General features: G+C 35.5%; 1 long non-coding RNA gene across 1 annotated transcript; it reads left to right on the forward strand.

Moving 5' to 3' along the window:
* The first annotated feature begins 716 nt into the window (after positions 1 to 716).
* LOC135318759 (uncharacterized) lies at positions 717 to 13,683 on the forward strand. Its single transcript, XR_010377080.1, has 3 exons — positions 717 to 844; positions 13,176 to 13,288; positions 13,413 to 13,683. It is a non-coding gene; the product is annotated as an uncharacterized LOC135318759 (long non-coding RNA).
* Positions 13,684 to 18,867: the final 5,184 nt, after the last annotated feature.

Below are 18,867 nucleotides of genomic sequence, written 5' to 3' on the forward strand. Positions count from 1 at the left end.
TTTACAACACCAACCTTTAACCAGAGTAACACAATAAAATAATATTTGGGGGGGGACAATGATGGAAATTAAAAAATGCTAACTTTGCACTTAATTGATATTTTCAAACTTAAATGGGGGTTAGCGTTTAAGATTTAGACATATATCGGCATTTGCAAGATAATTACCTGAGGGTCAAGCTCAACAAAAAGAGTTCAAGCAAAATAGGTCTGAGAAAACTATTTTGGCATTTTCTTTGTATAAAACTGACAGTAATCTGTCTACTTTTCATCATGTTTATTAAAAAAAAAGGTCAATAAAGAAAATGTATGTAAGAGTGTTTTTAAATTATACGTACACCTATAGATACATTTGTACTTAATTAATTACTATATTTATGAACAAAGACAATTAGTATAAGTTTTCATTGCTACTCAGCACTGTGTGTATGGACATACTCTAAATGACTTTATATAATTTCCACCATACTGTGTGTTTGTATAGACTATAAATTAAAAGTTATGAAATAAGATTTCAAACTTTGTTTTTACTTTTAATTGCAATAATTTATAAGGTAATGCTCAGTTTTAGTAAATGAAGCCCGGTAGAGGATTACTGGATAATTCAAAACACATTGATTTAAAAATTTGAGTTCAGGTTTAAAATGGTCACCTTATAACATGTTAATCTGTCTGTATTTCAAGGTTGCATATGTGTGGATTCTGAATTTCCCAGTTCAACATCTACATAGTTTCCTATGGCATCCTTCAGACTGAGGTGAGAAGAGATGTTGGGCTGTGCCCGTGCGGTGTTGACCAAAGTCTGCTCGAGAGTCTTATGCTACAGTGGTTACCTGGGCTGGAAGGTAACATCATATTTCTACACTAACTTGCGATTGATTAACTACTATTTATTATATGCATATGTCTTAAACTTCTTTAATAATTTGTCTTTTAATTAATAATTGTAAATTGAAAATTTTCATCATTTGGAAAAATTTCAAAAAATATATAACCACTTAAATTTTTATGTAAACAGATTTTTACATAAGGGCTTATTAGATATGTAAGTTCGATTTAGAAGGGAACATTGGAAAGAAAGTGCATATGTTTAAGAAGGGTAAGTCATCACTGAGCCTGTTTCTTAGCAAAGAGAAATTGATGCGGTTGTTATGCAATAAGACTTACCTTCCAAGTACAATGAGAGCGCATGACATTGCCCATTTTAATTTGTGAATTATAGCAGGGCACCCAAATCATTTGGGTTCTCCATGAAAAATCATCAGTGTGATATGGCAGACAAGACATTGATAAAGTTAATAATCTTTAGATGCTGTTATTAACTAAAAGTATAAAGTCAGCTTAACCTGGAAAATTTTATCAGAAAAGATGTTCAGCCATAATATAGATATAAATTCTCAAAATGAATGTATCCATAAGTAATACAAATTAACTAAGAATAAATATAAAAAGTTTACATTTGAATTTTTAATCAGTTTCCTAAAATTTAAAGATAAGCAAAAACATTGTCCTTAACAATGTGGTGAAATTCTAATATATGTATATAATTAAAGGGAATTAAATGCTAAGTACCTATATATGTATTTTTCTGATAGTATTTCAGAGTTAAGTTTTGTTCATTTCAGTAAAAGTATTATTTACTACCTACTGCATGTTATTACCCTAGGTATAGGGGATAAAAAAATGTTTTGAAAATTCCGTTAGCTTTTAAGGATTTATAGGGAATTAGCAGGTATAATAATAAAGGTGTGAACTGGTGATACTGGAGCACCGAGGAGGAACCCTCAGTTCTCTTAGTGGAGATGCCACAGAATGTATATTTTAAAAGATAAACTGCATGAACCCATCAATCTTGAGGGTAGGGAGGGGCTTTTCAAACACAGTCAGAATGAGTCAAGAAAGAAAATGTTTAACACCTGAAAGTGGTATGTGGCACAAGAGGATGGCCATGTCCCAGGTCTGGCACAAGTCCCTGGGATGTGCACGCCCCATCAGTGAGGGTCCTTGGCTTTGCACAGGAAAAAATTCAAGCACGAGCCATAGTAGAGTGAAAGTAGCTTTATTCAGAGAGATGTACACTACACAGACAGAGTCCAGGTCATCTCAGAAGGCCAGAGAGGCCACGAGGCATGGGGGCGGGTGTTTAAAGTAAAAGTAGATACACAAACTATAGACAGGGTGTGGTCCATCTCAGTCAGAAGGGAGAGTGGCCATGAGAGATGTGGGAGTTGTGAGTTTTTAGAGGCTCAGTAACTTCATATGCTAACAAGTGGGAGGGTTATTCCAACTACTTTGGGGAAAGGGCAGTGATTTCCAGGAATGGGCCATTGCCCTCTTTTTGACCTTTCCTGTCAGCCTTGGAACTGTCATGGCGCCTGTGGGAGTGCCATTTACCATGCTAATATATCACAATGAGCGTATAATGAAACTCAAGGTCTACTGGAAGTCAAATCTCCTGCCATCTTGGTCCTCAAGGTCTATTGGGAATTGAATCCTCTGCCATCTTGGTGCTAATTGTTTTCTCTTTTTAGACTCCACATATGAGTGATATCATTTGGTATTTTTCTTTCTCTTTCTGGCTGACTTCACTTAGAATGACAATCTCCAGGTCCATCCATTTTGCTGCAAATGGCATTATTTTATTCTTTTCTATGGCTGAGTAGTATTCCATTGTATAAATATACCACAGCTTCTTTATCCAGTCATCTGTTGATGGGCATTTAGGTTGCTTCCATGTCTTGGCTATTGTACGTAGTGCTGCTATGAACATTGGGGTGCATGTATCTTTTCAAATTAGAGTTCCCTCTGGATATATGCCCAGGAGTGGGATTGCTGAATCATGTGGTAAGTCTGTTTTTAGTTTTTTGATGAATCTCCATACTGTTTTCCATAATGGCTGCACCACTTATATTTTTCTTGATTAAGTTTTATATTGTATTTATGAAAAAGAAAATATCAGACGATCCTTGCGTACCTGCGGTCTACTGATTTGGCAAGCACATTCCATAAACTGACACTGTCTAGTGGAACTATCATTAATGAAGAAAATGTTGGCCAGTATAGCAGCTACTAGCCACTTGGTCTTTGATCACTTGCAAAGTGGTCAGTGTCACAAGGGAAAGAACGTTTAATTTTTTTTAATTTAAGATTTTAAATAAAAAGATCCACAAGTGTCTAGTGGCTGCCAAATTGAACCAGCACAGCCTTAGCCTGAAGAAGAGATGTTTAAAATGCATGTCAGGTAGGGTTCACTCAAGTATGCCTAACTACCAATGTATTGGAAGTGACATAAACAGCACCATTAATGATCTAGATATTATGGGAAAAACTATAGGAATAACATGAATGAGAACAGGATTATATTATGTTTTTCATTATGGGCCATATTTTCTGAACATAACAAAAACATAATGTCATTAAATTATACGTTATATTAGCAACATATAACCAGCGACAATAATTGAACCCATGATGCTTGTTACAAGCACAATAAAGTGCCATCTGCATCATTTTTAGTAAGTATGGTTACTGTTTTAAAAACTTACTCTCTTTATTCTTTTCATGCATTGTACATTTCATGAAGTTGGAATGATAGTCATTCCAAATATAATAAAGATTAATGTGCACTAACATGAGAAAGAAGAAATTAATCTGTCTTCTATATTTAGACAGATATTCAACTGTTTGCTGGTAGTATTTAAATTAGTGCTAAGTTATTCTATGTTAATGTCCTCACAAACATCCTGGGTATATTTTAGAGTACCACATTCTATTCTCTCACCCGACAAATCATATTGCCATTTCAAATGCTGACCACATGACAGATTTGTAGCACATGTTAATTTAATTAAGTTTGATAGTACCTAATTATGGCTTTTTTCCTATAAAATTTTATGACAGATCTTTATAAATAGAATGACTATTAAGAAATACTGAAGGGTTAAAAACTGAAAAACGTCTACCAAACAGAATTGTTAACTGAGATGAAAACCCTGCATGATCTTAGCCGAACTACTCTGTAGTTTCTTCTGGGTCAGGGATATGGGGGGACCACTTGGCCACTGTTTTCCCAAGACTGGGCTCATTGACACATTCTAATAGTACTTCAATACAGCCTAGAGAGCAAGTTTTAATCTCATCATAGTTTATTATATTTAGTAACATATGAGGGCTCTGTTGAAAAGTGAAAATGTAACAGCATTAAATTATTTTCCAAACTTTAATTCTTTTCATTTGTTGCAGAATCAGACCTGAAAGTATTTTGTAGGTCATACTTGCTAGGTATTGAAGTATAATGTATAACATGCAAATGTAGTTCTAATTTAAGTGTCTAGTGCAATACTGAAGCCTTTCGATACTGATCAAGCTGGTTCCCTTCAGCTTGACTAAATTTTCAATAGGTTTTTTTCCTGACTGTTTAATACTGACCTGCTTTTTCTTAGAGGGTTTACTTTAGAAAACTGGTCATTGTGAATTCCTTCTCTGCCCCTTTGGATTATGTGTATATCTTCTCCCAGCCTCTTGCCAATTTTGCAACTCAGGAGATGTCTTTCTCAAGGACCTGGGAACTATCTCTTTGAACTGTAAACCACTAAGGAGAGAGCACCCCAATTCCTCGGTCTGTGTAGGAGGATAGGAGCCTAACTTGATGGGTACCAATCAGCAAACACAGATGGCCTAATCAGGGATAAAAACGTTTGGAAACAAGGAAATAACTCAGTGTGATCATGACACAACCCATTGCTCAACCTCCCCCCAATGTCTTCCAAAACTTTCCCACTAGTTCACCCCAACATTTAAACCCCACCCCACCCTTAATTTATGTGGAGAGTTCAGTCTCTCTCCTCTATTGCCGTAGTCTAGAATAGTCTTCCTTGCCTGATTAATGTTGCCTGCTACAATTTTTGCTTTGATAATGTTTTATATTTTTGTTTCTTCGTTCCACTTTTTATTCTTCATCATTTTAAATGTGTGTGAAATGTATTTTTTATGAAGAGATACAGCATATTCAGTGATCTCTTTTCTTTATATAATATAAAGTTTTTCTTTTTACTATTAAAGCCAGGATATATAATTATCTTTGTGTCTTTATTTAATGTTGTACATACCTGTGTATCTGTTTTCCAATGCAGCCTTAACAAATCACCACAAACTTCACAGCTAGGTTCTCAGAGCAAGGCTGTACTTAGTGCTGGAAGCTTTCAGGAAAAATCTCCTCCCAAGATCGTCAGGCACTGGGCTGAATTCAGTCCCCTGCGAATGTAGAGCTGATGTCCCCATTTTCTTGCTGGCTGTCAGCCAGGGGTCATTCTCATTTTCCAGAGGCCATCCACCGTCCTCGCCCTGTTGTCCTTTCCTCTATTTCAAAACCAATAACAATGTGTCAAGTCCTGATATTTCAGATCTCTGGTCTCCCTGTGTGTCTCATCTTTCCTTTGCTTTCTCCTTCCTCTGCAACTCTCTGACTCACTCTTCTGCTTTTAAGGCTGCAAGTAATTATTTTTGGGTCCACCTGAATCACCCAGGCTAATCTATTTTAAATTCATTTGATTAGGAACCTTAATTCCACCTGCAAAGTCCTTTCACACCAGTACCTAGGCTGGAGTTGATTAAATATGCAGGATATGGGAATATTGAGAGAAGACCTTCGGCTGTCTACCACAGTTTGTCATATCATTTCTGAGGAAGGAGGGAGGCAACTTTATGTAACATGTGCTGCTATTGACTAGAGTTTATTGCTTTGTACTTAAGAAATAGCAAATGACGGATATAATATAAAGATAACACTTTATAAAGTCAGTAAAGGCAACTAACTACTCCATCATATCACAGAATCCTTGGTATGAGTAGAAAAAGGGCTATTTTACTCCTATTTGGAACCAGGGTGGAATTTAGTAACCTGCTTGATTATACCTATCTCTCAAGTTGATTTTGTAACTTGATTTGTGATTTTGAAGACGACTCTGTATATGGCAATCAGATAGATTCTACAGATAAGTAATACACACCATTTTCCCTCTAAGCATAGACAAATGACTTTATGTATAATTTTAAATGGTCATGTTTTATTGACTCCAGGCACACCAATTTGTTGTGGACTGCTTGGAACCTGCATTCCATATATTAGTGGTTTCAAATATTCCAGCTGCCTGCTTTCCACAAAGCATACCTAATTGCCTACATATGGCAGAATGGGCCTTCACTGCATGGTCAAACTACACATTCTCCCAGATTTAAATAAATGAATTCTAAGAAACCATCACTTTATTGCTCTGCATGTCTACAAAATTTGGAAATGTGATTTTTTTTTTTTTAAATGGCACAGTACAGGAGTTTTTTTAAAGACTCCTGAATCTAAAAGAGTTAGGAACCAGCTATGTGAAAAAACTTAAGTTGATTATTCACACATAAGGGGATTATATGCTTGCACATATATATAAATTTGTATTGTCATGGCTTCTTGATATTTTCAGTTTTATATGAGATACTTGATTCAAAACCAAAGAAAGGATAAAAATTACTTTTAACATGTGTTCTGAGATAAAGGAAACTCTTTTTATTGTAATATACTTTAAAAAAAATTGAGTTCTAAGGAATATGTTATTACTTGATTTGATAACATTATAAAAAGTGATATTGCGTAGTAAAGATTGACTACATTGTTAATTTAGTATTTTTATTCTACTGAATGAAATTGAGATAATGAATAGTTAATGCCAAGGTAATCATATATTCCAATTAAAATGCATTTTTTATTCTTTATCCTTACCCCCCATTGTTTATTTATTTATTTAGTTTTAGTTTAAAAAAAATTTTTTTTTCAGTGCAGAGGTAATTAGGTTTATTTATGTTTTTAGTGGAGGTACTGGGGATTGAACCTAGGACCTAATGGATGCTAGGCATGCGCTCTACCACTGAGCTATACCCTCCCCTCACGTTGTTTATTTTTATGTATCTGATTTTAAGCAAACTTCACATTAATTGCTTGGCATTAGATGATGTAAAAATATTTTATATATTTATACATTTTAGAAACTAAAATAAAAACTGTATATGATGGGATTAGAATGTTATTTTAAAAATTGTTACACATTTAGTTCCAGTTAGCTAGATTCTATTAGAATCTTCAGAGATAGAGCCATTATAGAGTAGAATAAAATATAGAACTGAATTTTTTTGTTTCTCAATACATCATTCTCATTCATTTTCAAATTTATTACCAATATAGACTATGCTGTGTTGTTTATGTTGATGATCATTGTACACTCCGAATTTTAACTTTTTTGAAGTCTTCTAGGCATGTTTCACAGCCATGAGAAGAACAAATTCCCAGATATTCATTAAACAAGGAAATAAATGGTACTCCTTATTTTTGATCACATAAAGAATTTTTAATTTGCCAGGCTAGTTTCCCAGGCATTCTAATTTTAATAACCTTATAGGAATAGAAGAAGAAAATATAATGGGGCCCACTGAATACTACAATTGAGTGCTGAACTACAAATGCTAAACCAAACAGACAATATCCTTAGACTCTGAGATGACATGCAGATAAGAAAGCCTTTTCTTGAGGTAAGAAAGAGCCAAAAATAAAGAGCTCAATATTGAAAGAGTAAAGTGTCACCAGCCAGGGTTGTATGTCATGTGTGAGGCTCCAGACTCTTGAGAGACAGGAATAGAGCTAAATATATAATGAATAATAAGTGAGAACTCCAAGTAAGGCAATTTTCAAATTCAGTTCCAACTTTCACTCTTGTCTCTAATTATACTTCTCTTGGCTAATAGATTTTGGAAAATTAGAATCATGTTAGATTACTTGCAATCTACTGATCACTCTGGGGTGTTTGTTAAACTAAAATCCCCATCCACACAGTTGGCATTGATGGCTGGTTGATGTGTATCTTTTTGTTCTACCAAACAAAATGATGATAAAGTTGTTCCTTGATGTGGCTTCAAAGCACATGGTAGATTATCATTTGATTCCATTTCAATTATATTAATGTCAGTATTTGATTTCTGAAATAAGTAGATTTAGTAAAATGGAAACCATAGGAATTTAAGTCAGAGAAAATCACCTAAAAGATCTGGGGAACAAAACCTACAGCCAAATGTGCCAAAACCAGATGCATTTTCATCTGAACTGAACACCAAACTTTTGGTGCAGCCTGCAGAACTTTCCTTTTTCCCATTGACATGTTGAGCTGCAGTTGGATGGCAAGTAGCAGTATTTCTAGAGCCACATTCCAGGATGAATGTGGTGAAGCAGATTTATGTGGAAGTAAAGAGTCCTGGGAGGTACGCAGTGGTGAGCAACCCTAGGTGGAGCTACCCTTTGGAAGTAGAAATAAGGTGTCATTTTGAACCATAAAGAAGTCAGTGTTTTATCAACTATCCAGAAGCTAGCAGAGCCTCAAGAGGATGTTAATGGACTCACTGCCTGTCTGGTCGTTAGTGGCTGTAACCCACTGTAACTTACTTTGTAGAAATAAAAGTAATATGATCCATCTTGATCTGGGGTACTGTGGAGCAGGACGTACGTGATGCTCAACTAAGGTGCTGACGTTATAGCCTAGAAACTGAAAATGACTCTCACTGTGTCTTACAGGTATATTTGCCTGTGATACTCCAGACCCCTTTTGTCTTGGAAAGTGTGTCCATATCATGTAGTGGGTACAGTACTGGGCTGTCATGCTATCTGCGATTTTTGACAATTTATTTCACTTCTTTGAACCTTATTTTTCTAAAAGAAGATAGGCTTTGGAATCTGAAAGGAGACTGGTGACCTCACTTGTCCAATAGTCTTAGACAAGAGCTGTAATATCTTGGGGCACCATTTCCCTCATCTGAGAATAAATGGGACTATAACACCCAGGTTTCAAATATTTCAAATATGCAGATCACAGATACACATGCTTCTCATCAATACGGTGCCCGTGTCCTCCAGTCTAGAGTCCTGGCTGGGCTGACTCTTTTCAGTCTTCTCAGCCCAGCTGGCAGATGCTTCATTGAAGGGTCCGTCTTTAAAGTGGACCCTCTAGTCTCGAGGGTTTCAGCCCTCAGCCATTCAGTTCTCCCTAGGACACTCGTGAACTTCCTGCACAGAGTGACATGGTTGTTTTATTGCAAATAAGATGTCACTAATTCATTCAGTTATTGTGAAAAATACCAAATTTAAGTAAAAGTATTTGACACGTTGCTAAAACACATGACAAATGTGTTATAAAAATAAAATATATGAAATTATATTAATCCACATCATGTAGTGGACAAGTAAATATGTTTAAAATATCTGAATTATGTTCATGAATGTCTGATTGGACCATAAGAGGTTATTTAAAAAGTGGTTTATTTAGACTGTCCCTGTTTTTCTGAGCTTGATATTATATTAGGCACATAACATTCTCTTGTGCCAATTGCTTATTAGTGTCATTGTCAGAAACAAATACTGGACTAACTAGAGAACCAAACAGCATGGACTGTGTGGTAACTGTGAGCTGAATTTCTCTTTTATTCTGCATGTCATTTATGTGTTTACATCTAGTAGGCAGGGGAAGAACTTAGCTTTGGTTTTGAAAGTAGGCCAATATATTGAAAATAAAATCCAAGAAATAATGCTTAGGAACAAATTACATTCCACACTGAAAGTAAGGATGAAGGTATGCCAACAGAGGGCTGAGATGCCTGTTCTTCAGGTGTGCAAAACGACTTCTTCATGAGGATTTTGTAAGAAATGAATACTAAATTGGCCAGACTACAACAGGCAAATTGTATGTTGGATGAGAAGTAGACATTTTAGTTTCATGAGTCATTGGCTTGGAAAACTGTCCTAAAGATACTAAGGAAGGAAAAGAAAAAGAAGAAAAAGCACATAAAAAATAGAGTATCTATCACAAACTATGTCAGCAAGGGTGAAAAAACAGAATGATGCATGGAATCGTAGAAACAGAGAATCCAATTTGTCAGGAGAAACTTCTTGCACTTGGCACTTTTTTGACACAAAAAATTGCAACAACAACATTTCCTCCCTGACTTAAGATCCCAGAACCTGTGAAAGATAACACAGGGATGAAACATTAGATGGGAAAGCATTTTATATGATTAAACTAATATCTTAACGTTGTTAAAACTTTCTCACAAAAAGTTATTTATCAATTATGTGTTTAATTTGTCAACTACAAGGTATCAAAGCAAAATATTTAAATATAAATCATTTTATCAGTAGTGGTCAAAGTAGGTACTCAAACAACTCTACAGTTTGGAATATGATTTTTAAAATTTGGTGCAGTGTTCTGTGACTTCAATATCAAAAATATATTTAAATCACTTACTCTAATTATGTATTGTTTCCACTATATTACAAATACATACCTTATAAAAACCAAATCCGTATTTATATTCATATGAACAGTTATTGTGCTTTTCAAATTATTTTCATTTATTTCCAGCTTAATTGCTATGACTAATAAAAATTGTGTATATTTAAGATGCACAACAAGGTGTTTGATAAAAGTATACCTTGCATGGTGACTGCCTCAGTCAAGCTATTTAACATATCCATAACCTCACATACAGTTAATAATTTTTGTGTATATGGTGAAAACTCAAAATTTACTCTCTTAGCAAATTTTAAGTGTAAATACATTATAGGAACTCATATAACTCAACAACAAAAAAATTAAAAATTTGATAGAAAATGGACCTGAAGAGATACTTTCTCCAAAGAAAATATACAAATGGTCAGAAGATAAGTTATCAGCATCCTAATCATCAGGGACATGCAGATCAAAATCACTGTGAGATATCACCTCACACCTACTAGAAAGGCTAATATCAAAAAAACAATAGGTGAGCTCTGGTGAGAATGTGGGGAAAGCGAACTGTTGGGACACTGTTGGTGGGAATGAAAATTGGTGCATCCATTAGGGAAAAAAGTACAGAGATTCTGCAAATAATTAAGAATACAACTATTATATGATCCACAATCCCTCTCCTGGGTTCATTCAAAGGAAACGCAATCAGTATCTCAAAGAGTTTATTTTGCACTTCCATATTCATTGAAGCATTATTCACAGTAGCCAAGATATGGAAATAACCTAATTTGTCATAATAACTTAATGTCCTAAGTGAATGGATTGAGAAATTGTGAATTACATAAAAATATAAAATTATATATATGCGTGTGTGTGTGTTTGTGTGTGTATATATATATAAAGGTATATTATTCAGCCACTAGAAATAAGGCATTTCTGCTTGTCATGACAATGTGGATGAAACTTGGACGATATTATGTTAATTGAAATAAGCTAGACACAGAAAGAAAAATATTACATGATGTCACACACACGTGAAATCTAACAAAACTGAATTTAAATAAACAGGGAGCAGAGTGGTGGTTGCCAGGAGCTGGTGTGGGGAAACCGGGGAGATGTTGGTTCGAGTACAAACTTTTGGTTACAAGGTAAATAAGTTCTAGAGATCTAATATACAGCATGGTGACTATAGTTATTGATAATATATTATATACTTGAAATTTGCTAAGAGAGTGGACCTTGAGTGTTCAAAACATTTTTAGACACATTAACAGCCAGGAAAAAAAAATAAAAACAAATAAGATTGACTAGTTTTGTGACAAAAGGAAAGCCCTGAGCTATAAATTCAAAGGAAGCACATAAAACGGAGAACAGTGAGTCAGCCTTATTTTTATTGGTATCTCGTACCATATATATTGAGAAAAAAGCAGGAGTGTTTTTGAACCCAGCTCAAAGTCTCAATTTAATGCAATAATGAATTCTGATACAAAAAGCTCTACACTGATGAGATTTTTTTCTTAATGACATAAATTGAAATATAATTTTATATGAAAAGAGGCTAAAGATAATATCAGTGCAATAACTCTGTGTGTGTGAAAAAGATCACATATAACTGTACAAACAAAAATATCTTCAATTAACATAAGTGATTGAAAAATAATTAGGCATTTGAAATTATGCCTTATTTATGTGCTTAAGTATGAAGATATAGTTAAATAAATGTGTAAAGATGCTACTACTATCTTTTTTGTAATGTTATGAACAACCAAATATGCCTCTTGTGCTAAGGGTAAACTTTAGTCCAGTGATCTAATGCAATTCTTAGTGTTATTGTATGCAGTTTAGGAAAGAAGATAAAAAATCAGCTTTCTAGGTTCTACAATTTTCTCTCTGTATCTTATTTGGTGTACGTTAAGATTATAGTCAGCAGTCTCAAACTTTAAAAATCAGATTAGGAAGAGTACCGTATTTCTAATTATTAGAAGATTGCCACCTTCAAAGAATGAACTCAGCAAGGGCCTCAGTATAGACTGTTGGAAACAAAATGCTACATAGTGAGAGGTAGGAAATAAATATGCCACTTAGCACGAATCCTTGAAAATGCGAAGAGGAGAAATGTTAATGTGCTGAAAATCAAAGATGATTTCAGCATTACGCTTAGAAGGGAGAGCACATCATGTAATAAATCAATAATTAAATTTCAATGTGATAAATGTGAAAGATGAAAGAGAATGCTAAAGAAGGCAGACCACTGGCACTAACTCACATCCAGGAAAGAGCGAATGTCTCTTAGAAAATTTCAGATACTTGAACAAAATTTTCCTAGTTGAAAAGTAGCTAGATGAAGAAATTCTAGGACAGGAAGAGTTACTGGCAGAGCAAAGGGCATATTAAGAGAGATAAAACTGTAATGAAACTTTTTGAAGAAACAGCAAATAACTTGGTATGTGGAGAGTTGAGGGATAAATTTCAGATAGGTCAGAGAAAAAAACAGTATGAAAATATTTTTTAAAGTCCTTACACTGACACTATTATTTGCTAAGCTAAAGAGATTAAATGTAGTAGCACTTGTTTAAAAATATGATTTACATGTATATAACTATGTACATATTTCTTATTTTTAAAATGTTATGGATCAGCATATAAAAATATTCATGTGTGATTATATATGTCCTCAAATTCTAAAATTCCAAGGAAAAGGAAAGAAAGGTGTGAAATCAGTACATCTAAGACGCGACACTCCTACATACTTTTGGATTGATCTTCCAATTAATTTTGACCCAATGAGAAATTAAATTTAAGAAAGAGCATTATAAACAATTACCGAACACAGTGATATTATGTGTCATTACATCTGTTGTTCCAGATTCACAACAGTCTTGTTGGCTTTATGCAGAAGAGAAGTGTCCCACACTGGTCATCTTTCAGCAAATACTGTGTGACCGTGGAAACAGTGACTAACAACGTAGCATAAATGCAGTGAGTATTTTCACAAAGGTGCCACTTATGGTTTACTTAACTTCGCTGGGAGACAATGCCCATCCTTTGCCCCTGAGATATTGATTAAATAGGAACATCATAAATCTTTCTCCCTCCCTTGCAGAAATTAAAGGAGGCTCTCTCCCAGTCTAACCTGGCTGAAACTTCAAGGAAAGAAAATCAATACATTTAAAGCCACCTCTAGGGTTTTGTAGATAACAGTGAGTTATTAATTCATGGGATGGTTGTGTTAGAATCCAAATTTCATTCCAGTTTCTTGGATCCTGATATATAGTAGTAGTTCTTTGAGACTGTCAGGCCTCCTCCATTTACTGGCTGAAGAAAAATTACTGAAACTTTCCAGTGAAATTCTTACTGAATTTCAGGTATTTTGTGTTTTTTGGTGCCTTACTTTATTTTGTTTTGTTTTTGTTAGCCTTGTTATTCTCTCCAATTTACTATTTGGTTTATCCAAGTGCGTATGTAATATTGGCCAAGAGAGAAAAAACCTAAAGGACATCAGAAAATTCATTGTGGTCCTTTAGGGTGCAAACACACATCTTTAGTATAAATGTGAAAAATGCATGAACATATTTGTAAAAGTCTATTTATAAAGATGTTTTAATAATAAGAAAACATCAGAAAATAATAAACATATGCAAGAAGACTAGTATTATTTTGGGAAAAATGGTTAAGTCATTGTGCTATTGAGAATAGATTTAATGACATTAAAATGTTTTTCTGCAAGAATGTAGTGTGTAAAATATATATTGCATAAATAATTATTCAGTAAAATTAAAGTATGTATCTTTAGTGTGTATGTATCAATAAACAAATGGGGGAAAGAGTGTTTCTATACATTTATTGATTTGTTTGCAAGTTTTTATCCTTCTTAACCTACTTGGCTTAGACAGGAGTAAATTTTTTGTGTGTGTGAAGGTTTGAAAAAAATGGAAGATATCACACAATTATTGTGTTCCTTTTTTGCCAACATGCACCCATATCGAATTTGTTTTTACTCTCTCCTCAGTTATTAGGGGAGTAATACTGTCTAGGTTGTAAAAAAATAAATGTGTAGATGTGCTTTAGTTGAGAGGAATACATTCTTACACCTGGATGGACTATGTAAAACTTCAATAAAGATTATGCTGCTTCCTCGCCTCATGGAAATTGAAAAAATTCTATAATTTGAATGAGTCAATCCATAAAGCAGTCAAGACACATGAGAAATATTGGATAAAATCAAGGGTTGAAAAGGCAGTATTTGCTTCCATCAAGCTGGTGAATTTCCATCTTTGGTGCAGATATAGTAAAAAATGAAAAAAAAAAAGGAAGTTGACATAAAGAAAATTTGATGAACTGTCAAATTTCAATTTACAGTAAATTGAAAAGCCATTGTGCTGGTGGCAAAAAATTAGTGTATATTTGTTGTATGTATTTATCTAACATCCGTTTTCATTTTTTCTGGAAGCAGTGACTTGATTTTACTCACAATAATGTTGTTCCTACCTCAGTCTCAAAGGACATAATCACCCTTGATCACAGTGATTGGCTTATGTGTAAACCTGACCCAAGCTACCCATTTGGAGCCAAGACTTTTGCTAAAGCCAGAAGTTTTTCCTATAGTTACTGGAGGTCAATATTTCAGAAGTGTCTTCCTGACAATATGATGAAAAATAGAAAGGCAGGAATTGAGAGAGTGAGAGAGAGATGCAGAAAGACACAGAAAGAGGCTGAGTCTAGGTCCTAATTTATTAGTGAGTCAAAAAAAATGTAGCTGGGTCAGTATATGCCTTGATATAACAGATGGTGATAAAATAAATTCATTTCTTTTAAAGCCAGTCTGAATTGAATTTATGTACCTAGCAACCTGGAGAGTCTTAATATAGAAGGGAATGTAATATATCCATTTAAATTCTGAAAGGATTTGAAGAGAAAGCAACACACTTGAGTTAGAGGCAGTGAAGTCTAAAAATGTGAGCAGTCTAGATGAAAGGAGAAAGAAGGTCGTAAAGATACATAATCTGTTCCCCTCCTCTATGCATCTGAATTTAACTGACTTCAAAACGGATTCTGTCTCCAGTGGATAATCAGCTGGCAGGCATGGGTGACAGAAAGGATAAAGTTGCTGCCAATTAGTTTAGCTCTGCTTCGTGTTATTTACTCCTTTTTCATGCCATGATTTTTACTACTCTGGTGTTTTGCTATCTTATGGAAGAGAACTGTCCTCTTTCAAGTGAGAAAACTTGAAATTTTCATTTAACAAAGTAGAAAGAATACCTAAGATGGTGTAAACCACCAAGAGAATATTAGAAAATAGTCATTATTAATAATTAACATTTGTAATTATGCTGGAAATTGGACTAAGTAGTTTCCATAAACTATAACAATCAATCCTCAAAACAAGTATATCTGTTTTCTAAATGAATAGACCTAGTCTCCGAAGAGTCAGCAGTCCTGCCTGGGTTACGAACCGTGAAGGGCAGAACGTGTTTGTAGAGCAGGAGCTCCAGTGACCCTCTGCTGTGCGACAGTCTTTACTGAGTTGGGATTATAGTCGCAAATTCTTCCCATCTCGGGATACGTACCCTTCCGTGATGTGACGGCAGCACACGTCTCAACAGTACGATGTTCTCCAGGCTCTTGAACCTGGACTGGGCTTGTGATTTGCTCTGACCAGTAAGGTGGAGCAGATATAACATTTGCAGGTCTGGGGCCTAAAAAAGACAGGCAGCTTCCAGCTTCACCCTTGGTCACAAGTTTGTATTCTATTTTGGGAGACGGATTATAAACAGCTACGTAAAGTATATATGCATATACATTTATGCAATATAAATATTATGAGGAAAAATAAACCAAGGTGGAAGGACTAGAAGAGAATGACGTGGGTGCTATGTTAGCTCTGTTGGTTAGAGCAGAATCCTGTAAGGAGGCAAAATCTAAACTGAGTTTGAAAATACTGTCTCAGATACAAGTGAAAAGAAGAATGTCACAAGTGGGAATGATCAAATGTCACTGAGAAATTTAGAAAGTTGAAAATTTAGTACCAACTCTGGATTTTTTTTACACTCTCGGGAGGAGCACAGCCTGCTGACCCTTGCGTGGTGGCATAAGGCTGTGCCCCGGGCTTGGAATGTTTCCTTCCACTGAGGTAGCTAGCGAGAGAGCGAGCCCCCACTGCCTGTGCTGCGCGTGCCCCTTTTTTGGCAGGGGGTGGGCGTCTTTCTCTTTTCTGAGTGTCACGTGTACTTCTTTGTCCTACCTAAGGGTGTGTATCCTACCGCACCTGGCCAGACCCAACGTTATGTATGTTCCCTGCCGGGAACGAGTGGGGGTCTTTTGCCTGCAGCTCAAGAGGACACAGGGGACCCGTGATGCTCGCTGTCGAAGCTGGCCTGGCTCTGTCTTCTCTCTGTAAGTAGAGCGTTGTTCCATCCAGTGCCTGTGTGAGTCCTGACTTTCTTGGCAACCCCAGCATCTCTGAACCACATAGCAGGACGACATCTCGTACGGGTGCTCTTGTGCTCTTCGCTCTTCTTCATGCAGTGGGACTCCTCCACCGGAGATGGTAACTGGTGTCACTGGCTCGACAGAGGTAAGTCGTTTGTGACTCTGAAAAGAGTGGTAAAAGCGGGGTGTTAGAGACAATGACCTGACCGGCAAGGGCTCTTGGGAGAAGTGGAGGTGAAACGTGTGGAAGACGGTGAGGTGATGAGCTGAGTCTGGGAGTCCTAATCAATGAGGACATGTCTCGTACACGTGAAGGTAGTTACATGTCATAGGGCATGCCTGTTTACAATGCTCATTCCCAGCACGCCGCTGGCAGCGCGTTGGAGCTGTGCCACTGTGGGCTGTGTTAGGGATATGGGTATTTTTCTTAAGCCACTGCATTTTTGTTTTTGTTTATTTCTTTAAAAGTAACATTTATGATTTAATAACCTTAAGGTATAGAAATTTTATTTTATGAGAAAAAATGGGATGTTGCGGAACTGCTGGGAAACTATTAGACTGGTCAAAGAGAGACGTCAGCTCGGGTTATGGTGATGTGAGCTAGGATTTAAAACTGTAAATAGGACAACAGCCATTTGGAAGCTAAAATGGTTGATAAATGGAAATGAAGGAGTCAGAAAAATAAATAATGCCCCTACGTGGCTGCGCCAGGCTAACACGACTCTTTTAGCAAGACTGTGCACCAGAGAGTGTTATTACTTATTAAGGGGGACCACTTGTTCCACTTTAGACATATTTACTATAAGCGTCCTTTGTAACCTCTAAGTAGAAAAGGAAAATAAGCAGCTGAACGTACAGTTCTAAAATTCAGAAAGATAGTTCTGAACAGAGAGGCAGATTTTGGAATTTCCTATACATCAGTTATTATTACTAATATACTGTTAATAATATTACTAACATTTGGGAAATGAGTTTGCCTTATAAAGACAGTTCAGTGAGAAGATGGTTTGAGAGAGAGACTCCAAAAGTGAGCCTAAGAAGGATCAGCCGGGTATTTTGGAGGGAGACCACAAAGAACAGAGGTCAAGTGGGAGAAGGTGAGAAAGGCAGGAAGAGGGCAGCCATGAAAAGTGAAAAATAACTTTTCAAAGGTCAAGAATAGTCATGCCAAGAGCTGTCCCTGTGACTTAGAAAGATAGAGGTCTTTATTGTCTTTGATGAGAATTTAGAATAAGCTGAGATGTGAATTTAGTCTGTATCTGTCTATCTGTCTATTATCTGTCTGTCTATCTATCTATCTATCTATCTATCTATCTATCTATCTATTTATCGTTTATCTTTCCTGTGTCTCCACTGTCTTCTTTATGCTTAGGTCATTGTTGGAAATGCAGGTAAGAATGACCTTCTCAGGGATCCAAATTGTTAACTTACTAGAAGCACCTACCCATTGATTCCTATCTACCCTTCACCAGTTGGATTAAAATCTGTTTAAGAGTGAATATTGAATCTTTATTGTGTTGATATCTGCCCTCCTCTCCACAGCAACTCCCACACCATTGACATTCACAACCCTGGCCTAGTTTTGCGATGACGTATGGAAAAGTTTAAAAACAGCACAAAGTGAAGCCATGCTATTGGAATTAATAGTTTATTTTATACACTTGATTCAATCATTTATATTAACCACATGATCTTCAGAACACCACATTTACTGATATATGTGTTCAGATAACCTATGCATTGCAGAAGAAAATTAAAATTGTTCATGCAAGATATAAGTATTGCAAATGCAAAATCATTTGGGTTACAAACAAGAAAATCAGTAAGCATTCATTCATTATTTTTTCTTCTCATGTTGATATATTTATGGAATGTTTGCTATGTACTTTTAATGATAACTTAGTTAATTTTGTTTTAAACAGATTATTTAATTAAATTCTCGGGTAAACCCTACGATGTAGCTAAGATTATTGCTACTGCACAACAGAAAATAAAAGAATGTGGAGTCAGATTAAACCAGATGCCAATTACCCAGTCACCCTTGTGTCCTCCACACAAATTATGCTTTAAAAAAGCCATTCATTCATGAAATGCATGAAATGTCATGCATTTTCAGTTCTTATGTTGAA

The sequence above is a fragment of the Camelus dromedarius genome, chromosome 21, assembly GCF_036321535.1.
Source record: "Camelus dromedarius isolate mCamDro1 chromosome 21, mCamDro1.pat, whole genome shotgun sequence".
NCBI classification, from domain to species: domain Eukaryota; kingdom Metazoa; phylum Chordata; class Mammalia; order Artiodactyla; family Camelidae; genus Camelus; species Camelus dromedarius.